The following is a 26,680-nucleotide window of genomic DNA, read 5'->3' as shown; positions in this document are numbered from 1 at the left end:
GTTCCCTCTATGTAGTCGGTCTCTGTGGGTGTTCCCTCTATGTAGTGGGTCTCTGTGAGGTGTTCCCGCTATGTAGTGGGTCCCTGTGAGGTGTTTCCTCCATGTAGTGGGTCTCCGTGAGATGTTCCCTCTATGTAGTGGGTCTCTGTGAGGTGTTCCCTCTATGTAGTGGGTTTCTGCAGGGGTTCCCTCTATGTAGTGGGTTTCTGTGAGGTGTTCCCTCTGTGTAGCGGGTCTCTGTAGGGGTTCCCTCTATGTAGTGGGTCTCTGTGAGATGTTCCCTCTATGTAACGGGTCTCTGTAGGGGTTCCCATTATGTAGTGGGTCTCTATGATGTGTTCCCTCTGTGTAGTGGGTCTCTGTGAGGTGTTCCCTCTATGTAGTGGGTCTCTGTAGGGGTTCTCTCTATGTAGTGGATCTTTGTGAGATGTTCCCTCTATGTAGTAGGCCTCTGTGGGTGTTCCCTCTATGTAGTGGGTCTCTGTGAGGTGTTCTCTCTATGTAGTGGGTCTCTGTGAGATGTTCCCTCTATGTAGTGGGTCTCAGTGAGGTGTTCCCTCTATGTAGCGGGTCTCTGTGAGGTGTTCCCTCTATGTAGCGGGTCTCTGTAGGGGTTCTCTCTATGTAGAGGGTCTCTGTAGGGGTTCTCTCTATGTAGTGGGTCTCTGTGAGATGTTCCCTCTATGTAGCGGGTCTCAGTAGGGGTTTCCTCTATGTAGTGGGTCTCTGTGAGGTGTTCCCTCTATGTAGTGGGTCTCTGTAGGGGTTCTCTCTATGTAGTGGGTCTCTCTGAGGTGTTCCCTCTCTGTAGTGGGTCTCTGTGAGGTGTTCCCTCTATGTAGCGGGTCTCTGTAGGGGTTCTCTCTATGTAGTGGGTCTCTCTGAGGTGTTCCCTCTCTGTAGTGGGTCTCTGTGAGGTGTTCCCTCTATGTAGCGGGTCTCTGTAGGGGTTCTCTCTATGTAGTGGGTCTCTGTGAGATGTTCCCTCTATGTAGTGGGTCTCTGTGAGGTGTTCCCTCTATGTAGCGGGTCTCTGTGATGTGTTTCCTCTATGTAGTGGGTCTCTGTGAGTTATTTCCTCCATGTAGTGGGTCTCTGTGCGATGTTCCCTCTATGGAGTGGTTCTCTGAAGGGGTTCTCTCTATGTAGCGGGTCTCTGTAGGGGTTCTCTCTATGTAGTGGGTCTCTCTGAGGTGTTCCCTCTCTGTAGTGGGTCTCTGTGAGGTGTTCCCTCTATGTAGCGGGTCTCTGTAGGGGTTCTCTCTATGTAGTGGGTCTCTCTGAGGTGTTCCCTCTCTGTAGTGGGTCTCTGTGAGGTGTTCCCTCTATGTAGCGGGTCTCTGTAGGGGTTCTCTCTATGTAGTGGGTCTCTCTGAGGTGTTCCCTCTCTGTAGTGGGTCTCTGTGAGGTGTTCCCTCTATGTAGCGGGTCTCTGTAGGGGTTCTCTCTATGTAGTGGGTCTCTGTGAGATGTTCCCTCTATGTAGTGGGTCTCTGTGAGGTGTTCCCTCTATGTAGCGGGTCTCTGTGATGTGTTTCCTCTATGTAGTGGGTCTCTGTGAGTTATTTCCTCCATGTAGTGGGTCTCTGTGCGATGTTCCCTCTATGGAGTGGTTCTCTGAAGGGGTTCTCTCTATGTAGTGGGTCTCTGTAGCGGTTGTCTCTGTCGTGCGCCTCTGTGAGGTGTTCCCTCTATGTACTGTGTCTCTATGATGTGTTCCCTCTGTGTAGTGGGTCTCTGTGATGTGTTTCCCCTATGTATTGGGTCTCTGAGAGATCTTCCCTCTGTGTCATGGGTCTCTTTGAGGTGTCCCCTCTATGTACTGGGTCGCTGTGAGGTGTTTCCTCTATGTAGTGGGTCTGTGTGAAGAGTTTCCTCTATGTAGTGGGTCTCTGTAGGGGTTCCCTCTATGTAGCGGGTCTCTATGATGTGTTCCCTCTGTGTAGTGGGTATCTGTGAGGTGTTCCCTCTATGTAGTGGGTCTCTGTAGGGGTTCTCTCTATGTAGTGGGTCTCTGTGAGATGTTCCCTCTATGTAGTCGGTCCCTGTTGGTGTTCCCTCTATGTAGTGGGTCTCTGTGAAGTGTCCCCTCTATGTAGTGGGTCTCTATAGGGGTTCTCTCTATGTAGTGGGTCTCTGTGAGATGTTCCCTCTATGTAGTGGGTCTCTGTGAGGTGTTCCCTCAATGAACAAAGAACAAAGAACAAAGAAATGTACAGCACAGGAACAGGCCCTTCGGCCCTCCAAGCCCGTGCCGACCATACTGCCCGACTAAACTACAATCTTCTACACTTCCTGGGTCCGTATCCTTCTATTCCCATCCTATTCATATATTTGTCAAGATGCCCCTTAAATGTCCCTATCGTCCCTGCCTCCACTACCTCCTCCGGTAGTGAGTTCCAGGCACCCACTACCCTCTGCGTAAAAAACTTGCCTCGTACATCTACTCTAAACTTTGCCCCTCTCACCTTAAACCTATGCCCCCTAGTAATTGACCCCTCTACCCTGGGGAAAAGCCTCTGACTATCCACTCTGTCTATGCCCCTCATAATTTTGTATACCTCTATCAGGTCGCCCCTCAACCTCCTTCGTTCCAGTGAGAACAAACCGAGTTTATTCAATCGCTCCTCATAGCTTATGCCCTCCATACCAGGCAACATTCTGGTAAATCTCTTCTGCACCCTCTCTAAAGCCTCCACATCCTTCTGGTAGTGTGGCGACCAGAATTGAACACTATACTCCAAGTGTGGCCTAACTAAGGTTCTATACAGCTGCAACATGACTTGCCAATTCTTATACTCAATGCCCCGGCCAATGAAGGCAAGCATGCCGTATGCCTTCTTGACTACCTTCTCCACCTGTGTAGCCCCTTTCAGTGATCTGTGGACCTGTACTCCTAGATCTCTTTGACTTTCAATACTCTTGAGGGTTCTACCATTCACTGTATATTCCCTACCTGCATTAGCCCTTCCAAAATGCATTACCTCACATTTGTCCAGGTTAAACTCCATCTGCCATCTCTCCGCCCAAGTCTCCAGACAATCTAAATCCTGCTGTATCCTCAGACAGTCCTCATCGCTATCCGCAATTCCACCAACCTTTGTGTCGTCTGCAAACTTACTAATCAGACCAGTTACATTTTCCTCCAAATCATTTATATATACTACAAAGAGCAAAGGTCCCAGCACTGATCCCTGTGGAACACCACTGGTCACAGCCCTCCAATTAGAAAAGCATCCCTCCATTGCTACCCTCTGCCTTCTATGGCCTAGCCAGTTCTGTATCCACCTTGCCAGTTCACCCCTGATCCCGTGTGACTTCACCTTTTGTACTAGTCTACCATGAGGGACCTTGTCAAAGGCCTTACTGAAGTCCATATAGACAACATCTACTGCCCTACCTGCATCAATCATCTTAGTGACCTCCTCGAAAAACTCGATCAAGTTAGTGAGACACGACCTCCCCTTCACAAAACCGTGCTGCCTCTCACTAATACGTCCATTTGCTTCCAAATGGGAGTAGATCCTGTCTCGAAGAATTCTCTCCAGTAATTTCCCTACCACTGAAGTAAGGCTCACCGGCCTGTAGTTCCCGGGATTATCCCTGCCACCCTTCTTAAACAGAGGAACAACATTGGCTATTCTCCAGTCCTCCGGGACATCCCCTGAAGACAGCGAGGATCCAAAGATTTCTGTCAAGGCCTCAGCAATTTCCTCTCCAGCCTCCTTCAGTATTCTGGGGTAGATCCCATCCGGCCCTGGGGACTTATCTACCTTAATATTTTTTAAGACACCCAACACCTCGTCTTTTTGGATCACAATGTGACCCAGGCTATCTACACCCCCTTCTCCAGACTCAACATCTACCAATTCCTTCTCTTTGGTGAATACTGATGCAAAGTATTCATTTAGTACCTCGCCCATTTCCTCTGGCTCCACACATAGATTCCCTTGCCTATCCTTCAGTGGGCCAACCCTTTCCCTGGCTACCCTCTTGCTTTTTATGTAAGTGTAAAAAGCCTTGGGATTTTCCTTAACCCTATTTGCCAATGACTTTTCATGACCCCTTCTAGCCCTCCTGACTCCCTGCTTAAGTTCCTTCCTACTTTCCTTATATGCCACACAGGCTTCGTCTGTTCCCAGCCTTTTAGCCCTGACAAATGCCTCCTTTTTCTTTTTGACGAGGCCTACAATATCATTCGTCATCCAAGGTTCCCGAAAATTGCCGTATTTGTCTTTCTTCCTCACAGGAACATGCCTGTCCTGTATTCCTATCAACTGACACTTGAAAGCCTCCCACATGTCAGATGTTGATTTGCCCTCAAACATCCGCCCCCAATCTATGCTCTTCAGTTCCCGCCTAATATTGTTATAATTAGCCTTCCCCCAATTTAGCACATTCATCCTCGGACCACTCTTATCCTTGTCCACCAGTACTTTAAAACTTACTGAATTGTGGTCACTGTTACCGAAATGCTCCCCTACTGAAACATCTACCACCTGGCCGGGCTCATTCCCCAATACCAGGTCCAGTACCGCCTCTTCCCTAGTTGGACTGTTTACATATTGTTTTAAGAAGCCCTCCTGGATGCTCCTTACAAACTCTGCCCCGTCTAAGCCCCTGGCACTAAGTGAGTCCCAGTCAATATTGGGGAAGTTGAAGTCTCCCATCACCACAACCCTGTTGTTTTTACTCTTTTCCAAAACCTGTCTACCTATCTGCTCCTCTATCTCCCGCTGGCTGTTGGGAGGCCTGTAGTATACCCCCAACATTGTGACTGCACCCTTCTTATTCCTGATCTCTACCCATATAGCCTCACTGCCCTCTGAGGTGTCCTCTCGCTGTATAGCTGTGATACTCTCCTGAACAAGTAGCGCAACTCCGCCTCCCCTTTTACATCCCCCTCTATCCCGCCTGAAACATCTAAATCCTGGAACGTTTAGCTGCCAATCCTGCCCTTCCCTCAACCAGGTCTCTGTAATGGCAACAACATCATAGTTCCAAGTACTAATCCAAGCTCTAAGTTCATCTGCCTTACCCGTAATGCTCCTTGCATTAAAACATATGCACTTCAGGCCACCAGTGTAGTGGGTCTCTGTGAGGTACTCCCTCTATGTAGCGGGTCTCTGTAGGGGTTCTCTCTATGTAGTGGGTCTCTGTGAGATGTTCCCTCTATGTAGTCGGTCTCTGTGGGTGTTCCCTCTATGTAGTGGGTCTCTGTGAGGTGTTCCCTCTATGTAGTGGGTCCCTGTGAGGTGTTTCCTCCATGTAGTGGGTCTCCGTGAGATGTTCCCTCTATGTAGTGGGTCTCTGTGAGGTGTTCCCTCTATGTAGTGGGTTTCTGTAGGGGTTCCCTCTATGTAGTGGGTTCCTGTGAGGTGTTCCCTCTGTGTAGCGGGTCTCTGTAGGGGTTCCCTCTATGTAGTGGGTCTCTGTGAGATGTTCCCTCCATGTAGCGGGTCTCTGCAGGGGTTCCCATTATGTAGTGGGTCTCTATGATGTGTTCCCTCTGTGTAGTGGGTCTCTGTGAGGTGTTCCCTCTATGTAGTGGGTCTCTGTAGGGGTTCTCTCTATGTAGTGGATCTTTGTGAGATGTTCCCTCTATGTAGTAGGCCTCTGTGGGTGTTCCCTCTATGTAGTGGGTCTCTGTGAGGTGTTCTCTCTATGTAGTGGGTCTCTGTGAGATGTTCCCTCTATGTAGTGGGTCTCTGTGAGGTGTTTCCTCTATGTAGCGGGTCTCTGTGAGGTGTTCCCTCTATGTAGCGGGTCTCTGTAGGGGTTCTCTCTATGTAGAGGGTCTCTGTAGGGGTTCTCTCTATGTAGTGGGTCTCTGTGAGATGTTCCCTCCATGTAGCGGGTCTCAGTAGGGGTTTCCTCTATGTAGTGGGTCTCTGTGAGGTGTTCCCTCCATGTAGAGGGTCTCTGTAGGGGTTCTCTCTATGTAGTGGGTCTCTCTGAGGTGTTCCCTCTCTGTAGTGGTCTCTGTGAGGTGTTCCCTCTATGTAGCGGGTCTCTGTTGGGGCTCTCTCTATGTAGTGGGTCTCTGTGAGATGTTCCCTCTATGTAGTGGGTCTCTGTGAGGTGTTCCCTCTATGTAGCGGGTCTCTGTGATGTGTTTTGTCTATGTAGTGGGTCTCTGTGAGTTATTTCCTCCATGTAGTGGGTCTCTGTGAGATGTTCCCTCTATGGAGTGGTTCTCTGAAGGGGTTCACTCTATGTAGTGGGTCTCTGAAGGGGTTCTCTCTATGTAGCGTGTCTCTGTGAGGTGTTCGCTCTATGTAGTGGGTCTCTGTGAGGTGTTCCCTCTATGTTGTGGGTCTCTGTGAGGTGTTCCCTCTATGTAGCGGGTCTCTGTAGGGGTTCTCTCTATGTAGTGGGTCTCTGTGAGATGTTCCCTCTATGTAGTCGGTCTCTGTTGGTGTTCCCTCTTTGTAGTGGGTCTCTGTGAGGTGTCCCCTCTATGTAATGGGTCTCTATAGGGGTTCTCTCTATGTAGTGAGTGTCTGTGAGATGTTCCCTCTATGTAGTGGGTCTCTGTGAGGTGTTCCCTCTATGTAGTGGGTCTCTGTGAGGTGTTCCCGCTATGTAGTGGGTCCCTGTGAGGTGTTTCCTCCATGTAGTGGGTCTCCGTGAGATGTTCCCTCTATGTACTGGGTCTCTGTGAGGTGTTGCCTCTATGTAGTGGGTTTCTGTAGGGGTTCCCTCTATGTTGTGGGTTTCTGTGAGGTGTTCCCTCTGTGTAGCGGGTCTCTGTAGGGGTTCCCTCTATGTAGTGGGTCTCAGTGAGATGTTCCCTCTATGTAACGGGTCTCTGTTGGGGTTCCCATTATGTAGTGGGTCTCTATGATCTGTTCCCTCTGTGTAGTGGGTCTCTGTGAGGTGTTCCCTCTATGTAGTGGGTCTCTGTAGGGGTTCTCTCTATGTAGTGGATCTTTGTGAGATGTTCCCTCTATGTAGTAGGCCTCTGAGGGTGTTCCCTCTATGTAGTGGGTCTCTGTGAGGTGTTCTCTCTATGTAGTGGGTCTCTGTGAGATGTTCCCTCTATGTAGTGGGTCTCTGTGAGGTGTTCCCTCTATGTAGCGGGTCTCTGTGAGGTGTTCCCTCTATGTAGCGGGTCTCTGTAGGGGTTCTCTCTATGTAGAGGGTCTCTGTAGGGGTTCTCTCTATGTAGTGGGTCTCTGTGAGATGTTCCCTCTATGTAGCGGGTCTCAGTAGGGGTTTCCTCTATGTAGTGGGTCTCTGTGAGGTGTTCCCTCTATGTAGTGGGTCTCTGTAGGGGTTCTCTCTATGTAGTGGGTCTCTCTGAGGTGTTCCCTCTCTGTAGTGGTCTCTGTGAGGTGTTCCCTCTATGTAGCGGGTCTCTGTAGGGGTTCTCTCTATGTAGTGGGTCTCTGTGAGATGTTCCCTCTATGTAGTGGGTCTCTGTAAGGTGTTCCCTCTATGTAGCGGGTCTCTGTGATGTGTTTCCTCTATGTAGTGGGTCTCTGTGAGTTATTTCCTCCATGTAGTGGGTCTCTGTGAGATGTTCCCTCTATGGAGTGGTTCTCTGAAGGGGTTCTCTCTATGTAGTGGGTCTCTGAAGGGGTTCTCTCTATGTAGCGTGTCTCTGTGAGGTGTTCGCTCTATGTAGTGGGTCTCTGTGAGGTGTTCCCTCTATGTTGTGGGTCTCTGTGAGGTGTTCCCTCTATGTAGTGGGTCTCTGTAGCGGTTGTCTCTGTCGTGCGCCTCTGTGAGGTGTTCCCTCTATGTACTGTGTCTCTATGATGTGTTCCCACTGTGTAGTGGGTCTCTGTGAGGTGTTTCCCCTATGTATTGGGTCTCTGAGAGGTCTTCCCTCTGTGTCATGGGTCTCTTTGAGGTGTCCCCTCTATGTACTGGGTCGCTGTGAGGTGTTTCCTCTATGTAGTGGGTCTGTGTGAAGAGTTTCCTCTATGTAGTGGGTCTCTGTAGGGGTTCCCTCTGTGTAGCGGGTCTCTATGATGTGTTCCCTCTGTGTAGTGGGTATCTGTGAGGTGTTCCCTCTATGTAGTGGGTCTCTGTTGGGGTTCTCTCTATGTAGTGGGTCTCTGTGAGGTTTTCACTCTGTGTAGCGGGTCTCTGTAAGGGTTCTCTCTATGTAGTGGGTCTCTGTGAGATGTTCCCTCTGTGTAGTGGGTCTCTGTGAGGTGTTCCCTCTATGTAGTGGGTCTCTGTGAGATGTTCCCTCTATATAGTGGGTCTCTATGATGTGTTCCCTCTGTGTAGTGGGTCTCTGTGAGATGTTCGCTCTATGTAGTGGGTCTCTGTAGGTGTTCCCTCTATGTAGCGGGTCTCTATGATGTGTTCCCTCTATGTAGTGGGTCTCTGTGAGGTGTTCCCTCTATGTAGTGGGTCTCTGTGAGATGTTCCTTCTATATAGTGGGTCTCTATGATGTGTTCCCTCTGTGTAGTGGGTCTCTGTGAGATGTTCCCTCTGTGTAGTGGGTCTCTGTGAGGTGTTCCCTCTATGTAGTGGGTCTCTGTAGGGGTTCTCTCTATGTAGTGGGTCTCTGTGAGGTGTTTCCTCTATGTAGTGGGTCCCTGTGAGGTGTTTCCTCTATGTTGTGGGTCTCTGTGAGGTACTCCCTCTATGTAGCGGGTCTCTATGATGTGTTCCCTCTGTGTAGTGGGTCTCTGTGAGATGTTCGCTCTATGTAGTGGGTCTCTGTAGGGGTTCCCTCTATGTAGCGGGTCTCTGTACGGGTTCTCTCTATGTAGTGGGTCTCTGTGAGGTGTTTCCTCTATGTAGTGGGTCTCTATGATGTGTTCCCTCTGTGTAGTGGGTCTCTGTGTGATGTTCGCTCTAAGTAGTGGGTCTCTGTAGGGGTTCCCTCTATGTAGCGGGTCTCTATGATGTGTTCCCTCTGTGTAGTGGGTCACTGTGAAGTGTTTCCTCTATGTTGTGGGTCTCTGTGAGATGTTCCCTCTATGTAATGGGTCTCTGTGAGGTGTTCCCTCTATGTAGTGGGTCTCTGTGAGGTGTTTCCTCTGTGTAGTGGGTCTCTGTGAGATGTTCCCTCTATGTAGTGGGTCTCTGTGAGGTGTTACCTCTATGTAGTGGGTCTCTGTAAGGGTTCCCTCTATGTAGTGGGTCTCTGTGAGGTGTTTCCTCTATGTAGTGGATCTCTGTGGGGGTTCCCTCTATGTACTGGGTTTCTGTGAGGTGTTCCCTCTATGTAGTGGGTCTCTGTAGGGGTTCCCTCTCTGTCGTGGGTCTCTGTGAGGTGTTTCCTCTGTGTAGTGGGTCTCTGTGAGATGTTCCCTCTATGTGGTGGGTCTCTGTGAGGTGTTACCTCTATGTAGTGGGTCTCTGTAGGGGTTCTCTCTATGTAGTGTGTCACTGTGAGGTGTTCCCTCTATGTAGTGGGTCTCTGTGAGGTGTTCCCTCTATGTAGCGGGTCTCTGTGAGGTGTTCCCTCCATGTAGTGGGTCTCTGTAGGGGTTCTCTCTATGTAGTGGGTCTCTGTGAGATGTTACCTCTATGTAGTCGGTCTCTGTGGGTGTTCCCTCTATGTAGTGGGTCTCTGTGAGGTGTTCCCTCTATGTAGTGGGTCTCTGTGAGGTGTTTCCTCTGTGTAGTGGGTCTCTGTGAGATGTTCCCTCTATGTAGTGGGTCTCTGTGAGGTGTTACCTCTATGTAGTGGGTCTCTGTAGGGGTTCCCTCTATGTAGTGGGTCTCTGTGAGGTGTTTCCTCTACGTAGTGGATCACTGTGGGGAGTCCTTTCATTTAGGGTCTCTGGGGGGGTGAACGGGTCAGGTCACCCCTATATTTGGGGGAAGTGAAGGCCCAGAAAATCTGGGAGTGGGGGGGCTGATGTATGATGAGAAGGGGGAGTTAGCAGTGAGCTGATTGGCCATGCGTGGGGAGGGCTATTGGGCCGCCCCCACAAAATTGCAGCCCAAAGGTAGGATTCATTCGGGTGTCGCTTGGGCAGGAGGGAGGGAGGTGAAGGTGAGACGGAAGGGGAAGGGCAAGGGGAGGAGGGGGAGGGGAGGTGGAGGTGTGCTGAGGGGGGGAGAAGGATGAGATGGGAGGGGGAAGGTGAAGAGTAGGGAGAGGGGGTAGGGGAGGTGGAAGTGGGAGGGAGAGGGAGGGGGATAGGATGGGGAGAGGAGGGGGAGGGATAGGGGAAGGGGACAGGAGGGGGTGGGAAGGGAAGGGCATGGTGAGGTAAGTTTAGTGGAGGGACCGGATAGCAAGGAAGGAGGGGGGGGAAGAAAGACCCGAGTGAGGCCACCCCACAATCAGCAAATGGTAGCCCTGAAAAGGGTGCATCCCGTTCCTTTCCACCCTTGAAGCATTTGATTTTAAAAATTGGGCTACCCGCTCCTGCCCAGCTTCCCACACCAAACATTCAATGGCATGGGCAGTGTATTATCAGGGTAGATTGGCTTGTCAAGAAACCTAATTGACCATTGACTATTCATTTAATCATGACAGGCAGGCTGCAGATTCTAGCACCCATCCTGTTCCCCCCAAGGGGAGAGCTCGGGGGTCGGCGGGAAGGTGGTGGGATGGGTACATGTCCTATTTTACATGTCCTTCCAATGTGGGAAACATGCCTGCTGTAATATTCAACCCTGAATTTGTCAGAGGAAGAATTTTAAGTGGTAAGGCTCAGTAAAATGGTTAAATTGTGCATTGATTCCTGTGACTTCAGCCACCGGCGGAATGAAGAGGAAACCTGTAAAGCCATTTTTTAAAATCTAGTTGGATACTGACCCTCCTTTCAGTAACTGCCAATTTTGTTGACCAGCCTTTTATGTGGAACCTTTTCAAATACTTTTTAAAAACACATGTCGACAATATCAACCATATTGCCTTCATCAAGTTTACCTGTTACTTCATCAAAAAATTCAATTAGTTTAGTCAAGCGCTATCTGCTTTTCTTTCACTGGACCTTCCTATAATCCAGGGACCCAGGTTAATGCTCTGGGGACATGGGTCAGCTGGTGGAATTGGAATTCAATTATTTAATCTAGAATGTTAAGCCAGTGTCAGTAATGGTCACTGAGAAACCATCATTGAAACTCATCACGAATGCCCTCTAAGGAAGGAAATCTGCCATCCTTACTGCCATCCGGTCTGGCCTACACGTGATTCCAGACCCACAGTAATGCAGTTGACTCTTCACTGCCCTCTGAAATGACCTCACAAGCCCTTCAGTTCACGGGAAATTAGGGATGGTATGCTGACCTTGCCCATCCAATGAAAGAATAAAAAATATCTGTGCTGGACCACCTCATTAACTCAAATCACTTTACTCGCTTAATCTCTTTGCCCTTGAGGGACAGAAGGCTGCTATGATCTTTATGTGCCTGTTGACTATTTTCCTTGATTATGAATTCCAAAAACTTACCCACCATTGATGTTAAACTAACTGGCCTATATTTGATGGAACTGTCCTTCAACCCTTTTCTTAATAAGGTTAGGTGTGATTGTCTGGCCCAGCCCACTGTCAGATTGCCCGGTCCCGCTGGACTTTTGGCTGGGACGCCGAAGCTCGCATGATGGGTCTTGTCATGACGAGACCGGAAAATCGCACCCATTTTCATATTTGCCACTGCCCAGTCCTCTGGCACCTCTTCCGTAGGGAAGGTTGAAAGATGAAAGCAAGCCTGTCCACTATCTCCACCATCACTTCCTTTAGCAACCTGCCATCAAAGCCATCCAGACCAGGTGACCTACCTTAAGCATTGTGTCATAGACAGGTTTTTGGTGTTCCATAATTAAATGTATTAGTATGTGGGTGGCATGTGGCACAGTGGTTAACATTGCTGCCTCAAAACACCAGGGATCCTAGTTCGATTCCAGCCTTGGCTGACTATCTGTGTGGAGTTTGTAAGTTCTCCTCGTGTCTGTGTGGGTTTACTTCCACTGTCCAAAGATGTGCAGCTTAGGTGGACAGGCCATGCTAAACTGCTCCTTAGTGTCCAGAGATGTGCAGCTTAGGTGGATAGGCCATGCTAAACTGCTCCTTAGTGTCCAGAGATGTGCAGGTTAGGTGGGGTCATGGTATAGGGTGGGGGAGTGGGTCCAGGTAGGGTGGTTTTTAGGAGGATCGGTACAGACTCAATGAACTGAACGGCCTACTTCCGCACTGTAGGGAGTCAATGAAGTGTGTATTTTCTAACTCTCAGAGTGATTGAGTCAATTTTAATAACCCAACTTCAAGTTTTTATGTGTTAAAAAATAAAGATTACTTTATTACTCGCACACTTGGGAGTTCAATGAAAATTTGATTTCTCACTCACGTGACTCACCCTCACAATCACACATACACAAAAATTAGGCACAGGTGAAGATAAAACAGAAATTATAAAAATGACATTTAATGCCCCTTCTATTGCAGTGCAAGCCTAATATTTCTCAGTTGAGATATTCCCTCAGCTGAAGTGAAGGTCTTGAAAATGCAGAGTTTCAGTCGCTGTGATGATTTCTATGGTTGACCTAGTTGGAAGCTAATTTCTCAGGTGAGCTTGAAGATGGAACAGATTAGAGGAGAGAGAGTCCCTCGTTCTCTTTCATGGTACTACAGTTAGGAAGTTTGGCTACTTAATTGACTGTAGCAGTCAGGTAGCTTTGCTTGCTGGACTCTCTTTCTCTCTCTGATGAAATTCAGTCTGCAAGCAGTTTGAAAAGTTCTGGTGTATCTTTTAGCAGAGAACAAAGATGGCTTCCTCATGTGACCAAATGTTGAGTCATAGTCCAAATAACGCATTGTGGTAGCTCAAACAGCAGTCTGTCATTCTTCTCCCACTTGTGGTTTTAGGTGGTTGAAGATTTATCTCCTCGCTGAAACCACAATGAGTCATAATCAAATCAAAGCTTAACTTTGTACTCTCCAAACGCAGACACAAATTCGCAGCAACAGCCTTTAAAATTATATCTTTAAAGATTTACAATATTGTCACATCCAGTCTTTCCAGTACCTTTTCTCTTTCAATTTTCTTACCACCTATTCCCTCCACTATCTCCACTTCTGCCAATGGGCGAGATTCTCGGTCTCCCACAGTGTGTTTCTCGGCGACATGGGGTGGCCTGTCGTTGGTCGGTGGAGGGGACATCTGGTGAATGGGATTTCCCATTGAATCCACCTATATAAGTTCCTTCCTAGGTCCTGAAAATCTGACCTGAGGGACCTCAATACCTCTACTCACTTTGTTGTTGCTCGCAATGTGTATCATATCTTTAGACTCACAGAATATTCCCCCTACAGAATATTCTGCACCCTCTCTGTAATGCTCTTTACTCTGGCACCAGTGAAGCAACACATTAGGGGACTCATCACCATGATGGTTACAGAATTGCCTTTCTGTACCCCGAACTACCTACAACTGCATTTCTAAGTTTTTCTGAACACACTTCCTGCACACATGGTCAGCCATGGCACGTGAAATATCCTGAGGTTCCCACTGATACACCATCAATAATAGACGACAAGTGATAAACGTAACTGAGGCTTTAATACACTAAACAGCAAGCCTCCTGCCTTTGGACCCGAACTGGGTCTGGAGGCGGAGACTTGCCACTTTTATACAGAAGTCCCCGAGGAGAGGAGCCACAGGTGGAGCCAGCCTGGACAAGGCCAGGTATGTACAACACAGCACGGTAAATATAATACAATGAACACAATAACATGGTTTACCACATTCACCCCCTGTTTAAAAAAAGGCCGGCGGGGGTGAAGTGGTGTTAAAGGTCAAGTCTGTTGGGGGCCTTGACCTTCCACTGTGACCGCCTCAGTCCCGGCTGTGGTGTTGGCACCTGCGTCGAGACCTGCGCGACAGGGAGCGTGTTGTCATCTTCTTCACCCAGATGTTGGGTCGGCGAAGGGGGGGCGGTGTATGGGCGGGGGTGATGATGCTTGTCCCCAGTGGGCCTGCGGGAGTCAGTTCGTGAGGGAGGTGGGCGGAGGTGGGGGGAGGAGGTGTAGGGTGGGGTGTGGTGTTGGTTGTCGCCGGGGAGCCGGTAGGAGCCAAATCCCGAAGGGAGACCGTGTCCTGCCGCCTGTCCTGGTGTGTCATGTAGGCATATTGGGGGTTTGCAAGGAGCAGCAGGACCTTCTCGACGAGGGGGCCGGTCTTATGGCTCCTCGCATGCTTCCGGAGAAGAACGGGCCCCGGGACTGTCAGCCAGGACGGAAGCGAGACCCCGGAGGTGGACTTCCTGGGGAAGGCAAACATACGTTCATGAGGAGTCTCGTTAGTGGCTGTACATAGGAGCGACTGGATGGAGTGGAGCGCATCGGGGAGGACCTCCTGCCAGCGGGAGACTGGGAGACGTTTCGACCGTAGGGCCAGGAGGACGGCCTTCCAGACCATTGCGTTCTTCCTCTCCACCTGTCCGTTTCCCCGGGGGCTATAGCTGGTCGTCCTGCTGGACGCGATGCCTTTGCTGAGCAGGAACTGACACAACTCGTCGCTCATAAAGGAGGAGCCCCGATCACTGTGGATGTAGGCGGGGAACCCAAACAGGGTGAAAAGGCTGTGCAGGGCCTTGATGACGGTGGCAGAGGTCATGTCAGAGAAGGGTATGGCGAAGGGGAATCTGGAGTACTCATCAACGATGTTGAGGAAGTACATGTTATGGTCAGTGGAGGGGAGGGCCCTTAGAAGTCCATGCTGAGGTGCTCAAAGGGGCGGGAGGCCGTTACCAGATGTGCTGTGTCTGGCCAATAGAAGTGCGGTTTGCACTCCGCGCAGACCTGGCAGTCCCTAGTCACGGTCCTGACCGCCTCGATGGAGTTGGGCAGGTTGCGAGCCTTGATAATGTGGAAAATGCAGATGACCCCCAGGTGACAGAGGTCGTTGTGGAGGGCCTGAGTCGGTCTACTTGTGCGCTGGCACATGTACCGCAGGAGAGGGCATCTGGGGACTCATTGAGCTTCCCGGGCCGATACAAGATGCCATTGCTGTAGGTGGAGAGCTCAATCCTCCGCCTCAGGATCTTGTCGTTCTTGATTTTGCCCCGCTGTGTATTATTAAACATAAAGGCAACCGACCGTTGGTCAGTGAGGAGAGTGAATCGCCTGCCGGCCAGGTAATGCCTCCAATGTCTCACAGCTTCTACTATGGTTTGGACCTCTTTTTCGACGGAGGAGTGTCAAATTTCAGAGGCATGGAGGGCACGGGAGAAGAAAGCCACGTGCCTGCCCGCCTGGTTGAGTATCGCGGCCAGAGCAAAGTCCGACACATCGCTCTCCACTTGGAAAGGGATGGACTCGTCCACAGCGTGCATCGCGGCTTTGGCGATGTCTGCTTTGATGCGATCGAAGGCCAGTCGGGCCTCAGTAGCCAGGGGAAACGTGGTGGACTTGATCAGTGGGCTGGCCTTGTCCATGTAGTTGGGGACCCACTGGGCATAGTAAGAGAGGAACCCCAGGCATTTCTTCAGGGCCTTGGGGCAGTGGGGAAGGGAGAGTTCCAGGAGGGGGCGCATGCGGTCGGGGTCGGGCCCTAGGACTCCGTGTTCCACAACGTAGCCGAGGATGGCTAGGCGGGTTGTGCGAAAGACGCATTTCTCTCTATTATAGGTGAGGTTCAGGAGTTTCACGGTATGGAGGAAACGCCGGAGGTTCTTGTCATGGTCCTGCTGGTCACGGCCGCAGATGGTGACTTTGTCTAGGTATGGGAACGTGGCACGCAGCCCGTACTTGTCAGCCATTCGGTCCATTTCCCTTTGGAAGACCGAGACCCCATTGGTGACGCCAAAGGGAACCCTGAGGAAGTGATAGAGGCGGCCGTCTGCCTCGAAGGCAGTGTATTGGTGGTCCTCCGGGCGGATAGGGAGCTGGTGGTACGCAGACTTCAAGTCGACTGTAGAGAAGACTTGATACTGCGCAATCTGTTTGACCATGTCAGATATGCGGGGGAGGGAGTACGCATCGAGCTGCGTGTATCGGTTGATGGTCTGGCTGTAATCGATGACCATCCTGTGCTTCTCCCCAGTCTTGACGACCACCACTTGGGCTCTCCAGGGGCTGTTACTAGCCTCAATGATCCCCTCTCGCAGGAGTCGCTGGACCTCCGACCTGATGAAGGCCCTGTCCTGGACACTGTAGCATCTGCTTCTGGTAGCGATGGGCTTACAGTCCGGGGTGAGGTTTGCGAAGAGGGAGGGTGAGGCGACCTTAAGTAACGCAAGGCTACAGACGGTGAGGCGGGGGGCAGGGGTCAATTGAACTTTAGGGTAAGGCTCTGGAGGTGGCACTGGAAGTCGGGCCCCAGTAATAGGGCAGCGCAGAGATGGGGGAGGACGTAGAGCCTAAAGTTGGTGTACTCTACGCCTTGCACACTGAGGGTCACGACAGTCCCCTCGGATCTCCACTGCGTGGGATCCGGAAGCCAGGGAGATCTTTTGTGTCGCAAGTAGGATGGGGAGGGAGCAGCGCCTGGTCCAGTGACAGAGGCGAGTGTCGGAAGACGGTCGGCGGACCGGTCGGCGGTAGCGGCGGCCAGCGTACGGTCGGGCGAGCTGGGGAGGCAGCGGAAGGGTCCCAAGGTGGCAGCCCCCATGAGTCGCACGTGGCGGGTGAGGTGCAAGATGGCGGCCAAGATGGCGGCCCTCGTGGGTCGCACGTGTCGGCTGAGATTAAAGATGGCGGTGCCCACGGGTCGCACATGGCGGGTGGCGCAGAAGCTGGGGGTGGCCCCGACCGGCAGCAGGCAGCGCTACTGGGCCTAGAAGATTATGGGGGGGGGGGGGGTCGGGCCTGGCAGGCTTTTGCGAAGTGCCCCTTCTTCCCACAGCCATTACAAGTAGCGTTCTGTGCCGGGCAGCGTTGTCGGGGGTGACTACCCTCGCAGCAGAAGTAGCACTTCGGGCCTCCGGCGTTGGCGGGCCGCTGCGCGGCGCAGGCTTGCGTCACGCCCGGATCGGTTGATGGCTGCGCCCACGAGGATGCCACGCGGTCGGAGGTGTAGGCCCCCATGTTCTGGGAGGCCACCTCCAATGAGTTGGACTGTCTCTGGGAGGCCGAGTATCCCCCCTTCTAATAAACGCTGGCGGATATAGTTCGAGTGCATGCCTGGAACAAAGGTGTCCCTGATCAGCAGCTCCGCGTGCTGGGTAGCCGATATCGCCCGGCAGTCACAGTTTCGACAGAGGATGCGCAAGGCGCACAGGAATTCCGTGAGTGATTCCCCAGGACATTGGCGTCTCGTGGCGAGGACGTGCCGAACATATACCTGGTTGACGGATTTCACATAATGTCGTTTTAGCAACGTTATCGCCTCCGCATACGAGGGGACGTCCCTGATGAGGGGAAAGACTCTTGGGCTCACCCGTGCGTGGATGACCTGCTTCTTCTGGAGGTCCATGAAGTCTTTGTTGAAAGATGCGGGATAGGCCTCGAAGCAGCTTAGCCAGTGTTCAAAAGTCTCTGTAGCATCAGCTGCTTGTGGGTCCAGGTGCAATCAGGCTTGAGTGAGGAGTTTATCTTGAGTGAAGAGTCCATCTTTAGAAGTTTTGTGTATTAAATTGATACACCATCAATAATAGACGCCGAGTGATAAACGTAACTGAGGCTTTAATACACTAAACAACAAGTCTCCTGCCTCTGGACCGGAACTGGGTCTGGAGGCGGAGACTTGCCACTTGTATACAGAAGCCCCGAGGGGAGGAGCCACAGGCGGAGCCAGCCTGGACAAGCCCAGGCATGTACAACACAGCACGGTGAACATAATACAATGAACACAATAATGTTCTTTACCACACCCACATGACACAGGATTTGCAATCAACAGGCCTTGGATACCCAACCCTGATGTAAACGAAAAACCTCCCTGCGATCAGTTAGTATTTTGTTGCAACTATTGTTTTAATGTGTTGGTGAAATATAAACACCAGATTGTGTGGTCTTCATTTATCCAAAGATGTGCGGGTTAGGTAGATTGGCCACGCTAAATTGCCCTTAGAGTCCAAAATTGCCCTTAGTGTTGGGTGGGGTTAATGGGTTATGGGGATAGGGTGGAGGTATGGGCTTGGGTAGGGTGCTCTTTCCAAGAGCCGGTGCAGACTCGATGGGCCGAATGGTCTCCTTCTGCACTGTAAATTCTGTGATCTGACACAGGGTGTGGCACTGGGAGTAATTCTCAGATTACTCTACTCTTATTTCAGCATGGATTATAATTCCTGATATTTGTAAGATCTCTGTTCTTTTGTTTCTCTATTATTAATTCCTACGTGAACCTTGACTTCCGGCTAGTTTGCCGACTTTCCATTATATCCCTTTCCTTCGTCCCAGAAAGACGATACCATCAGGAGTCCCAGGTACAGTTAAACATCAGGCTGTCTATCCTCCTGATTGTAGAATCCTCCACTACTAACATATATCTGATCTCATGGATCATAATTGTCTCCTCTTTGTGACTTGGTGTTGCTGATATTGGGAACGGTAAATGAATTGGGCAAGTGCAGACCCATATTGTTTTCTTAGATTCACCTGTTTCCTATTACGTGTGGACATCATCCACATTCTCTTCAGTGTTTCACTATTCTCCTCTGTTTGTGGGTTGACCATATTCAGAAACATACTTCTAGAAATCTGCCCTTTTAACATATGTGAGTAGTGCAGCTAGTTGCACTGATATTCATGAATGCCTAGTCATCCTGGATACTATGAAAATCCAATGCATGAAAGCATCACAACCCAAGCTCCTAATCACATCTACATTTTCAGATTTTGGGCTACTCATAATTATTAACTGTTAAATTAAGTTTTATTTTCTGATGCTGCAGATTCAGGTTAATCTTTCTCAACAACTTATTTTCCCTTACCTTCTCTTAATTCAAATTCCTGGGGTGTCTTTTCACCATGCCCAACCAAACAAACTCCCCTACCCCCACTCCTAGCAGCTGACTGGCAGGTGGTGGGAGCATAAAATTGACACTGTGCCTATCTGCTGTCATTGGTATTTTACCAGCAACAAAGAAGGTATCAGATCAGCTGCTTGCCCATGTGACGATCAAGGCCATTAAGTGCCAATTAATGATAACTGAAGGGCCTCCTCCCGCTGCACCTGCTATTTTATGATAGCAGCAGCTGCCCAGGCCAAGTGGTGACGGCGCAATTTTTCACTGCAGTCACTATTTCCCCTGATTTGGCACTGTACATAAATTTTAAAATTGTCCTTCCAATTTTCACATCCAACTAATTTGTGTAAATTATAAACAATAGTTCTAGCAGCAATTCCTAGGGAGTGCTTCTTCCCACTTTTAGCCAGCCTGTGCTGCCATTCTTAACCCCGAAGTTCCGCTGTCCTTTTCTAACCAGTTTTCTATTGTTCCGACACCCTGGGTGAGTGTACGGTCAATTCCAGACCCACAGTCCCTGAGTCCCAACATAAGTGAATTAACTAATAATTCATACATTCACTGAGATCTTTGACGCTTGACGGCTCCAATGACTTTCCAGGCACCAGATTTGTAAGTAAAACATTTTTAAAAACTGTTTCTTTGTAACAGGAGAAGAGATAACCGTGAAATGGAACAATGGTCTCCTAATCTAATTATTCCCCAAACCCCATCCCACCTTTCACCCAGACACACACAAGATAGGCAGGCAGGTAGCAAAGGTTCAAAATAACAGGGATTAAATGAGCGATGCATATCTTTGCTGCTGATGTTGTGGTCTTTGCAGGCGGCTATCTTCTCTGGACACCAACATGTGTTGAAAACCATCGTTGTTTTCAACCTTTTAGTAACTGCCTTGAGTTAGGACTCTCAGGCTGTAAGACTTCCTCTGGGAAGTTACCTTCATTTCCACTGACTTGGGCTTTCACAGAGAAGATTCTCCTCAGGTCTGTGCAATTCTAGCCTGCGCCCACCAGATGAACTATCAGCCTCACTGAGCTAAATCCATAATCATGAGGGTTTAAAAAGTGTTTCTAAACAGCCCCTCTCTTTATCCTGAATCCTCAGGACTGCTTGCTGCAGTCTAGGGTGGAGGCGTTCAAGTCAGGCGAACCTGATCTATGCAAGAAAGCCAGATATGATCTAAAGAAATCCATCAAAGATGCCAAAAGACAGTACCGGACCATGTTCGAGTCCCAGGCTCGCCACACAGATCCCATCATCTATGGCAAGGTCTGCAAGACATAACAGGCTTCAAGATGAAGGCATGTAAAATCGCTGGCTCCAATGCACCCCTCGCTGATGAGCTCAACACATTCTGTGCCCTCTTTGAACAAGAGGTCAGCGGGAGCGAGCTCTCCACCCCAGAAGCCACGGATGAACTTGTCTCTGAGATCACCACTCAGATGTCAGAGCAGCCTTCCCGAAGGTCAACCCACTGGCCCGGATGGGATACCCGGACGAGCACTCAGGTCTTGCGCGGATCAGCTGGCGGGGGTATTCGCAGACATCTTCAACCTCTTATTACAACAATCTGAGGTCCCTATCTGCTTAAAGAAGACGACCATCATCCCTGTACCAGAAAAATGCCATGCAGCGTGGCTTTTAAAAAAATATATATATTTATTCAAATTGTTCAACAAATTTTCAACAAACCCCCCCCCCCCCCCAACAAAAAGAAAGAAACAAGAACACAACAATCAGAAATTATACATTGGATTACCCCCATATACAATAACCCCCCATATAACATTTAAAAACACAAATAGGGAAAAAAAAAACACCTTCACCCAAGCTCCACCCCAAAAGAACCACCGCCCCTCCCCCCCCCCCCCCCCGCCCTTGGGCTGCTGCTGCTGCTGACCTCCTCCTAACGCTCCGCGAGATAGCCTAGGAACGGTTGCCATCGCCTGAAGAACCCTTGCACAGACCCTCGCAAGGCAAACTTTATCCTCTCCAGCTTGATGAATCCTGCCATGTCATTGTACCAAGCTTCCACACTAGGGGGCTTCGCATCTTTCCATAGTAGCAAAATCCTTCGCCGGGCTACCAGGACGCAAAGGCCAGAATACCGGCCTCTTTTGCCTCCTGCATCCCCGGCTCGTCCGATTCCCCAAATAATGCCAATCCCCAGATCGGCTTGACCCGGGCGTTCACCACCTTGGACATAGTCCTCGCAAAACCCCTCCAAAACCCATCCAGCGCCGGGCATGACCAGAACATATGGACCTGATTTGCCGGGCTCCCCGAGCATCTCCCACATCTGTCCTCCACCCCAAAGAACCTACTCAACCTCGCCCCTGTCATATGCGCTCTGTGAGTAACTTTGAACTGTATCAGGCTGAGCCTGGCGCAAGAGGAGGAAAAACTAACCCTACTCAGGGCATCAGCCCACAGACCCTCATCTATCTCCTCCCCAAGCACCTCCTCCCACTTGCCCTTTAACTTCTCCACCGAGGCCTCCTCCTCTTCCTTCAGCTCCTGGTAAATCGCCGAAACCTTGCCTTCCCCAACCCATACACCCGAAATCACCCTGTCCTGAATTCCACGTGCCGGAAGCAGCGGGAATTCCCTCACCTGCCGCCTCACAAACGCCCTCACTTGCATGTACCTGAAAGCGTTTCCCAGGGGTAGCCCAAACTTCTCCACCAGCGCCCCTAGGCTCGCAAACGCCCCAGCGATGAACAGGTCCCCCATTCTTCTAATCCCTGCCTGATGCCAGTTCCGAAACCCCCCACCCATCCTTCCCGGGACAAATCGATGATTCTCCTGAATCGGGGACCAAACCGAGGCTCCCACCTCGCCCATGTCGCCTCCACTGCCCCCAGATCTTCAGCCGCCACCACCGGACTCGTGGTGTACCTTGTCGGCGAGAGCGGCAGCGGTGCCGTCACCAGCGCCATCAGGTTCGTGCCCACACATGACGCCATCTCTAGCCTCTTCCACGCCGCCCCCTCTCCCTCCATTACCCACTTATGGATCATCGCCACGTTGGCTGCCCAATAATAGCCACACAAATTCGGCAGCGCCAGCCCCTCCCTGTCCCTGCTACGCTCCAGAAACACTCTCTTCACCCTCGGGGTCTTATTCACCCACACAAATCACATGATGCTCCAGCTTACCCGTTTGAATAAGGCTTTGGGGATCATAATGGAAAGGAACTGGAACACAAAGAGAAACCTCGGAAGGACGGTCATTTTGACCGACTGCACCCTACCCGCCAGTGAGAGTGGCAGCATATCCCATCTTTTAAAATCCTCCTCCATCTGCTGCACCAACCGCGTCAAATTGAGCTTGTGCAGGGCCCCCCAACTCCTAGCTACTTGGATCCCAAGGTACCGAAAGCTCCTTTCCGCCCTCTTCAGCTGTAGCTCGTCTATCCCCCTTCCCTGGTCCCCTGAATGCACCACAAAGAGCGCACTCTTCCCTACGTTGAGTTTATACCCCGAAAAGTCCCCAAACTCCCTAAGGATCCGCATGACCACCCCCATCCCCTCCACTGGATCCGCCACATACAACAACAGGTCGTCGGCATACAACGATACCTGGTGTGTGTGCCCCCCCCCCCGGGACCAGTCCCCTCCATTTCCTGGACTCCCTCAGGGCCATGGCCAGCGGCTCAATTGCCAGTGCAAACAACAAGGGGGATAAGGGGCACCCCTGCCTCGCCCCCGGTACAGCCGAAAGTACTCGCCCGCTGGGGGCTCAGACCTGTACAGGTCCCCATAGACGTCCCTAAATACCTCGTTTATTCTCACCGCACTCCGCACCATATTCCCCCCTCTATCCTTAACTCCACCAATCTCCCTCGTTGCCTCCCTCTTATGAAGCTGATGTGCCAGCATCCGACTCGCCTTCTCCCCATATTCATACGTCGCCCCCCTGCGCTTTCCTCCACTGTGCCTCTGCTTTCCCCGTGGTCAAGAGGTCGAATTCCGTCTGGAGGTTCCGTCGCTCCCTAAGTAGCCCCTCCTCGGGGGGCCTCTGCATACCTCCTGCCTACCCTTAAAATCTCCCCCACCAACCTCTCCCTCTCTCTTCTCCCTGTGGGCCCTAATGGAGATTAGCTCTCCCCTGACCACTGCCTTCAACGCCTCCCAGACTACCCCTACCTGTACCTCCCCGTTGTCGTTGGCCTCCAAATATCTTTCAATAAACCCCCGCACCCGCCCACATCCCCCTCATCCGCCAACAGTCCCACATCGAGGCGCCACAGCGGGCGCTGGTCCCTCTCCTCCCCCAACTCCAGCTCCACCCAATGCGGGGCGTGGTCCGAGATGGCTATGGCCGAATATTCTGTTCCCTCCACTTTCGGGATTAGCTCAAAATGAAAAAATCTATCCGGGAGTAGGCTCTATGAACGTGGGAAAAGAAGGAAAATTCCCTGGCCAGCAGCCTGGCAAACCTCCATGGATCCACTCCCCCCATCTGGTCCATTAACCCCCTAAGCACCTTGACCGCAGCCGGCCTCTTACCCATCCTGGACCTAGAGCGATCCAGTGCTGGGTCCAGCACCGTGTTGAAGTCCCCCCTCATTATCAAGCTTCCTACCTCCAGATCCAGAATCCGACCCAGCATGCGTTTCATAAATCCGGCATCGTCCCAATTCGGGGCATATACATTCACCAGTACCACCCGCACCCCCTGCAACGTACCACTCACCATCACATATCGACCTCCATTATCCACTACGATATTCAGTGCCTCGAACGACACCCGCTTCCCCACCAGTATTGCAACCCCTCTGTTCTTCGCATCCAGCCCTGAATGAAAGACCTGCCCTACCCATCCCTTTCTCAGCCAAATCTGATCTGCCACCTTGTGGTAGTACCAGGTATTGTGGTACCTAAGAAGTGGATGACCATTGGTTAGACCCAGGAGTCTACCATTGGCTGATGTACGTAGCTCTGCCCTGAGGGGCGGAGTATAAGAAACGGTGCAGTCCCAGCAGCCTTCAGTTTCTGTATCGAAGCTGCTGGGGAAGAGTTCTAGCAGATTAAAGCCTTCAGTTATGAATCACTTCGTCTTGAGAGTAATTGATTGCGCATCACACCTTCAGATATGTCTCCTGGAGCATAACCACGTCTGCCTTCAGTCCCTTTAAGTGTGCGAACACCCGGGTCCTCTTGACCGGCCCATTCAGACCCCTCACATTCCAAGTTATCAGCCGGATCGGGGGGCTACTCGCCCACCCCCCCACCCCCCTGCTGACTAGTCATCTCCTTTTCTAGACCAGCCACGTGCCCGCGCCTCCCGCAACCTCCAGTCCCCCAGGCGGCGGACCCCCGCCCAAACTACCTCTCCTACTTCCAGCTCCCTTTTGGCCAATGCAGCAGCAACCCAGTTCCCCCCCTCCCCCCCCCGCTAGATCCTCATCTAGTCATTTTGCTCCCCCCATGACACTCCCGTAAGTCAGCTGACTCCTGCTGACCCCGGCCTCTCCCACCATTCCATCCACCCCCCAGTGTGAGAATCCCCCCAACCCTTGGCAGTCAGTGTGCGCTCCTCTCCAGCACTGCCCTTCCCCCCCCCCCTGGCCCCGCCCCATCCTTCCCTAACGTGGGAAAAAGCCCGCGCTTTCCTGAGCCGGCCCCGCCCCTTTGGCGCAGCTCCTTTTTGCGGCCTTACCCCAACTCCCCATCCCCGGGACTCCACCCCCCCTCTTCCTCTGTGGGGCCCTGCCCCTCCAACACCGATGCCCACACGCTCCTACAGCCCCCACATCAAATCCATTCACCCATCCCCGCCCAGCACTCAAACTAAAAGAACATTCCCCAAAAGCGGTAAACACAGAAAACACCCCCCCACGACAAACCCTTAATTTGAGTCCAACGTTTCAGTCTGTATAAAGTTCCATGCCTCATAGGGCGTTTCAAAATAGGAGGACACATTCTCTGTCCAGAAAGCGGTGGAACCTCACCACTACAGCCCTTGGCGGCTCGTTGGCTTTGGGTCTCCTTGCCAGGACCCAATGAGCCCCATCCAGCTCCAGGGGCCTCGGGAAAGCTTCCGCGCCCATCAACGAATTGAGCATCGTGCTCATATATGCCCCGGCATCGGGCCCCTCCACTCCTTCAGGGAGACCCAGAATCCGAAGATTCTTCCTCCTCGACCTGTTCTCCAGGTCCTCAAATTTTTCTGCCCACCTCTTGTGCAGCGCCTCGTATGCCTCCACCTTCACCGCCAGGCCCAAGATCTCACCCTCATTCTCTGAAGCTTTTTACCGCACCTCCCGGATCGCCGCCCCTTGGGCCTTCTGGGTCTACACAAGCTTCTCAATCGCCGCCTTCATTGGCGCCAGCATTTCTGTCCTCAGCTCCTCAAAGCAGCGTTTAAGAAACTCCTGCTACTCCTGCGACCACTGCACCCACCATCATCTTGCTTTTCCTCCCTCGCACTTTTCACTGCACCAGGATCACTTTTTTAACTGCTCCACTCCTGGTCCAATCCATATAATGTCGGGGGGACCTTGCTGTCACCTTCCCACACTGGAAGCCGTCGAACAATTGCCGTTGGGGCCCCTCTGAAGAGCCCATAAGTCCTTTCCCAGCGGGAGCTGCCGAACGTGCGACCTACCTAGGCATAGTCGCAACCAGAAGTCCATGCAGCGTGCCTTAATGACTATCATCCAGTGGCTCTGACATCCATCATCATGAAGTGCTTCGAAAGGTTGATCATGGCACGAATCAACTCCAGACTCCCGGAGTGCCTTGATCCACTACAGTTCACCTACTGCTGCAACAGGTCCACAGCCGACACCATCTCCACTCTACCCTGGAACACCTAGATAACAAAGACACTTATGTCAGACTCCTATTTATCGACTACAGCTCAGCCTTCAACACCATCATCGCTACGATACTCATCTCCAAACTCCGTGGCCTGGGCCTCAGCTTCTCCCTCTGCAACTGGACCCTGAACTTTCTAACCCACATACCACAATCAGTAAAGATAGGCAACAACACCTCCTCCACGATCATCCTCAACACCGGTGCCCCACAAGGCTGTGGCCTCAGCCCCCTACTACACTCCTTATACACCGATGACTGTGTGGCCAAATTCCCCTCCAACTCGATTTTCAAATCTGCTGATGACACCACCGCACTGGGTTGGATTTCTAACAATGACGAGACAGAGTACAGGAATGAGATAGAGAATCTGGTGAACTGGTGCGACGACTATAATCTCTCCCTCAACGTCAACAAAATTAAGGAGATTGTCGACTTCAGGAAGCGTAGTGGAGAACATGCCCCTGTCTACATCAATGGGAACAAAGTAGAAACGGCCTCAAGTTTCTAGGTGTCCAGATCACCAACAGCCTGTCCTGGTCCCCCCATGCCGACACTATAAGTTAAGAAAGCCCACCAACAACTCTACTTTCTCAGAAGACTAAGGAAATTTGGCATGTCAGCTACAACCCTCACCAACTTCTACAGATGCACCATAGAAAGCATTCTTTCTGGTTGTATCACAGCCTGGTATGGAGCCTGCTCTGCCCAAGACCGCAGGAAATTACAAAAGGTCGTCAATGTAGCCCAGTCCATCACGCAAGCCAGCTTCCCACCCATTGACTCTATGTATAATTCCCGCCGCCTCGGAAAGGGAGCCAGCATAATTAAGGACCCCACACACCCCGGACATACTCTCTTCCACCTTCTCCCCGTCAGGAAAAATATACCAAAGTTTGAAGTCACGTATCAACCGGCTCAAGAACAGCTTCTTCCCTACTGCCATCAGACTTTTGAGTGGACCTACCTCGTATTAAGTTGATCTTTTCTCTACACCTTGCTATAACTGTAACATTA

Source organism: Scyliorhinus torazame, chromosome 3, assembly GCF_047496885.1.
Source record: "Scyliorhinus torazame isolate Kashiwa2021f chromosome 3, sScyTor2.1, whole genome shotgun sequence".
In the NCBI taxonomy this organism is placed as follows: Eukaryota; Metazoa; Chordata; class Chondrichthyes; order Carcharhiniformes; family Scyliorhinidae; genus Scyliorhinus; species Scyliorhinus torazame.
The sequence above is the reverse complement of the archived record's forward strand: the minus strand, read 5'-3'. Positions refer to the sequence as shown.